This window comes from Piliocolobus tephrosceles, chromosome 12 (genome assembly GCF_002776525.5).
Source record: "Piliocolobus tephrosceles isolate RC106 chromosome 12, ASM277652v3, whole genome shotgun sequence".
NCBI lineage: Eukaryota > Metazoa > Chordata > Mammalia > Primates > Cercopithecidae > Piliocolobus > Piliocolobus tephrosceles.
The window spans coordinates 121,287,311-121,293,171 of record NC_045445.1 but is presented as its reverse complement, the minus strand read 5'-3'; positions in this window follow the sequence as shown (position 1 = coordinate 121,293,171).

Sequence of the window (5,861 nt, the reverse complement as noted above, 5' to 3'; positions counted from 1 at the left end):
GGAGTTTAAGCTATTCTTGTAAAGCTAAACTTTGTTTTAAGGTTTATGAGAATTGCAAGTATGCCGAAGTGGTCTCTCCTGGAAATCCCTGGGCCAGGGATGAAAATTCCCAGGCCAAGTTTCATCATAATGTGAGACGTGTGAGTGGACCTTATGGCTATCATTAATCTTACAGCCAGAAAATGTCTCTTATACTATACTACACATAACATATAGTATCATTATAATAATTGAAAACTAAGAAATAGAAAACCTTTAGCATTAGGCTTAACATTATTATCTGCAATGAAGAATTAATGTTAGAAGAAACTTTTCCATTAGTGGTTTGATAATTTTAAAGAAATGTATGGTTAGGAATTAAGCAGTTACTATTCTTTACTATAATTCTGAATATGTAAGAAAGAAACCAAGTCGATAATAAGAATAAAATGGAAATGTGCTAAATTAGCTAAATACAGAAGTACATGTGGAATTGAATGGCAAGTGAGAACTTAGTGCAGATTGCCGAAAAAAAAAAAAGAAAGAAAGAAAGAAAAGAAATACGTGAGTACTAGAAAACAGTATGCATTCCTGTGCTGGGATACAACTTCGAATGTTATGATAAGGCAAAGGGGACAGCAGTACTTCTGTTCCATACTGAATTTGCCATATACATTCATAGAGTAGTACCCTAAGAAGAGCAAACCAGAACACTGGAACTCACCAGTTAGGATTCAGTTACCCTTTAGACCGCTAAAGAAGTGTCCAAACTACATATGTCTGAAAACTGTGTATAAAAAATAATGGCAAAGAATAATGAAAATATGACTTTTTAAATGAGGTTCAGCCATATTTTAAAAATGAAAAGGAGAAGGCTATATTTAACTTTTCGTTTGATTGTCCTCCCACCCCTCCCGGGCTTTATCTTCCTTTTCCTCTTAGGCATTTAGAATGTATTAGCTGTAACTGCTACATTGCTCAGGGCCCTCGGTTTTCCTAGGGCTGCCTCAGAGTATCACTGCTAAGATGTAAGGGGCTTCAGGATCCAAGAAGCCCCTCCACCCTCAGTTCTGCTGGGGCAGCTGCTCTTTTTATCGGTTTATAGTTTTGTGTAAGATCTCATTTTTAAAAAATCACCGCTTTACAGTTTGAAAAATACTAATCCAGCTGTCTTAAAATTCGTTCTCAAAAAATATATTTTCTATTGATCCGTCAAAGTAGTTTTTAAAAATCACATTAGTACCCTTCTTTCTCTATGTAAAGGGAGGGAAATTTACAAATTATTTTGCTTTTTAAAAGTGTTTCAACATCAGAAAGCAAATATTCGAAGAATTTATTATAAAGAAAGAAGGTTCTTAATTTCAAGGTTAATATTTTTCCATGGAAACACTGTGAACCTTGATTGAGACATGCTTAAAGGTATTTCTATAGAGCTCCAAGTCTTTATAAGCCTTGGTTTCCTTATCTGCAAAATAGAGATATTGCTTATTTTTTAGAGGTTTGGGGAAGATTCAATGATATAAAAATCCTAGTGTAAAAGGCCCCATCTGTGGCCTCAAAACTGTTATTTGCTGTCAGGAAATTAAACCACAAAGAAAGCTCACAAATTTATCTGAATTTTTAATATCTTCTTTATACCTTTCATTTTTAAAAAGAATATATTTAAATAGTAAATGAAAAAGATAAAAAATTTGCAAAACCTGGAAGAGCAATCAAATAGGAAAAACATACAGTTATATAAAAAATTAGCCTGTTGCAATTAGCAACAATTGCTTTTATGCCCCCTACTATGACGGCAATATCATATCTGAGATGGCAGAACCATGTGCCATAGCTGGTAGCATCATAATTCTGGCTTGCTGATCAGTTCTGACTAATAGTTCTTGTTCTTGGAATTTACTTTGACATTCACTTAGTTTCTCTAGTTCTGACCTTCTTTTGGCCACTGGCCTTATTTGAACTTTCCTGCTTGGGTCTGATATTTCCTATAACAATTCTTTCATACTCCCACTTCTGGGATTTTTCAGTGCTGGTGGTACAGTTCATTCATGAGTGCTCCTACTCGGGGCTTTGGAAATGTGGCCAAGTCTCTCACCTGTCTACCTCAGCTTTTGTCTCTTACATTCTCAGAGTATCTGGAAAAATGGAATTAACTTTATTCCTTCCTTCCCACACTCCCCCCTTCCTTCTTTCCCTCCTTCCTTTCTTCCTCTCATCCTTTTCTTCTCGATTGCCTTCCTTCCTGCCATCTTCCTTCCTTGCCTCTTTCCTTCCTTCCTTCCTTTCGACTTTAGAGAAAAATAAACTAAGAACTTACTAAGTGTCTGACACTTTGAAAGGTAGTAGAAATACAATGGAAAAATAGATATGACCCCTACTTGCGTGAAGTATATGTCTAGGGCAGGGATGTAAACATTAAACATTAAACAAATATCCACACAAATAATTTTAAAATGTCAACTGGGCATGTGCTATAAAGAGAGGTAGACAGTATTCTGAGAGTCTTTAACAGAAATGTTTTACTTTGTGAGGCATCACTGCAAAAGTGACACTAAAGTTGATATTAAGAAGGTGTATAGGAGTAACTTCTGTGAAGAGTAAGAGAAATAAAATACATTGATTAGAAGAAATACGAACAAAGACCTTATGTTTGGCAGGAGCACTGATTGTGTCATATATAATAGGTGAGAAACTAAATGCGTGGGACAGAAAATTCAGGAGGCCATTGAGAATCTCGATGAGAAGATTTTTTTTTTTTTTTTTTTTGCGATCAGGGATAAAAGCTTAGATTTTGCTAAAAGACCAGTGCATACAAACATAAGAGTCAAAATTCATACAATTTACCCATATAACAAACCTGCGTATGTACCCTCTGAACATAAAAGTTGGAAGAAAAAAATGGAAAAAGCAAAAATAGGAGTAAAATAAATTTAGTTTCAATAGTTATTTTTTTAGGATTTGACAGATTTTGCATGAGGTTCAGGGTTTTTGACACCCTCAGCTATAATAATAGCAGAACTAGAAGTTGCAAAGTCACACAAAATGAGGGCTAGATGATGTTTAGTAAAAGAAGCTTATTATCTGCAAAAGGTGTATTTTTACAAAGCAGGAAACTGAGACTCAAAGAAAGTAAGAAATATACATCAGATTACATTTCTGAGAAACAGCTGAAATCATAGCACCTGTATTCTACCTAAATAATAAAGTATTCATTCAGAAATAATTAATATTATCCTACTATGTGCTAGTCACAATTTCAAGTACTGGGAATTCTGTGCTCATAAAACTCATAGTATTGTGAAGAACCCTGCAAAATGCAGTGTGAACAGTTTATAATATGGGGATTACAGTTTATAATGTACATACATTTATTAAATAGACACTAACATTAATGATGCTGTGTTAGGGAAGATGTACTGGAGCAAGTGATGTCCACTTTTAGGTGGGGCAATTGAGAAACACAAGCCAGGCAACAGGGGTTTCAAATGCGAATTTGTCATTTACATAGAATAGGATGTGAGAAAGGCAAGACTTGAAAGGAAGAGATAAGTGGGTATTGAAAAAGAAGGACAAAGCAATAAAAAGCCAAATTATTAAGAACTTTGTTGGCCATGGTAAGGAATTTGGATTCATTCTATGAGCAATGGAAGTCACTATAAGAGTAATAAGATCAGATTTGCATTTTAGAAGGACCCCTATGGCTGCATTGGGGGGATGAAGAGTGCAAGGGCAAAACTTGAGGCAAAAACATGTGTTAAGAAACTGCTTAAATTATGCATCCAAGAAATGTGGGGATCTGTTTTAGGATGGGAACAGTGAATAGAAAGAGACGTGAAACCATTCCAAAAATGTACAGAAAGTGAAATTGACGTTACTTGGTGCTTAAATGTTTCAGGGTGGCAGATGAGAAGATAGGGAGAGACAAGGAAGTGTGAGAATAGCACCGAGGTTTTACCATAAATCTTCCCTAGGAGTATTTTTAAAGATGGTGAGTTAAAATAACTGTGAATTTGATTTTTATTATACTGTTTGCCTCTATGCATATATTCCTAAACAATACGTTCTTTAATTTTGCCAGTTTTCTGAATCTTATCTAAGTGGAATATTCTTCTGTGACGTGCTTCTTTCTCTCAGGATTATATGTTTGACATTCTTCTGTGTGGTTGTGTTTAGCAATAGTTCATTCAATTTCATGGCTATCTAGTGTGTTGAATGAATATATCAAAATTAATTTATCTGTTACATGGATGATATTCATTTGAGGGTTTCCAGATTTTTTAGTTATGAAAACGCTGAGAACATCTTACATGTCTCCTAATACACATGTGTAACAGTTTCTCTAAGATAATCATCCCGGAGTAGAACTGTAGGTTGTATGTATTCCAGGGCTTATATCCATTTATGCTTCACTTATAATTATAAATTCCAGATGTGCCACATCCATGTCCATGCCTGATATTGTCTGGCTTTTCTTTTTCTCTCACTTTCTCCCTCTCTTTCACTCTCCCCTTTCTGCTCTTCATATCCTTCCTTCCTTCTTTCCTTTCTTTTTTAATCCATTGACTGTTAATGAAGTTAAACATTTTTCATACATTTTGTGTTCATCTGTATTTCTCAATTGGAATTTTCTGTTCAAAATTTCCTCACTTTTTTCTATTGGATTATTTATATTTTAATTATTTTTAAAGCATTGTTTTTATATTGTGAATACTATTGATTTATCAGTTATATGTGCTGCAATTTTTCCTCAGTTGAGACATTATTTTTCCCTTTAAAAAATGGATCCTAGCCAGGAATGGAAAATTAAATACTGCTTGTTCTCATTCATGCTGAAGCTTAAAAAATGTTTATATCATAGGAGTAAAATGTAAAACAGAGGTTATTAGAGGTTTGAAAGGGGTGCAGAATGGGGAGATAGAGATTTGTTAAGGGATACAAAATTACAGCTTGATGGGGGAATAAGTTCTAGTGTTCCATACCACTAAAGGATAAATACAATTAACAATAACACATTATATAGTTTCAAATGGCTAGAAGGAGGACATTGAATGCTCCTAACACCAAGAAATAAAAGTTTGAGATGATGGATAAGCTAATTACCCTGATCCAATCACTATATGTTATATGTATCAACATGTACCACATAAATGTGTACAATTATTATGTACCATTTTTAAAGTAAAATAAAAATTTTAAATTGTATCCTGAGACAAAAGGCAATTTTTAATTTTAAAGTAGTAAATGTAATCATTTCTTATTGTTTTTATTTTATTTTATTTATTATTTTTGAGACGGAGTCTCACTCTGTCATCCAGGCAGGAGTGCAGTGGCGTGACCTCGGCTCACTGCAACTGCCTCCCGGGTTCAAGTGATTCTCCTGCCTCAGCCTCCTGAGTAGCTGGGATTACAGGGGCGTGCCACCACACCCAGCTATTTTTTTGTATTTTTAGCTGAGACAGGGTTTTACTGTGTTAGCCCGAATGGTCACGATCTCCTGATCTCATGATCTGCCCGCCTCGGCCTCCCAAAGTGCTGGGATTACAGGCATGAGCTCGGGCCATTTCCTGTTATTTTTGTGCTTTCAGTGTCTACCTTTAAAAACCTATCTCTTCTCATTGTTCAGTTCCCACCTATGAGTGAGAACATTATGGAAAACAGTATGGCGATTCCTCAAGGATCTAGATCTAGATGTACCATATGACCCAGCCATCCCACTACTGGGTATATACCCAAAGGATTATAAATCATGCTGCTATAAAGACACATGCACACGTATGTTTATTGCGGCACTATTCACAATAGCAAAGACTTGGAATCAACCAAATGTCCATCTGTGACAGACTGGATTAAGAAAATGTGGCACATATACACCATGGAATATT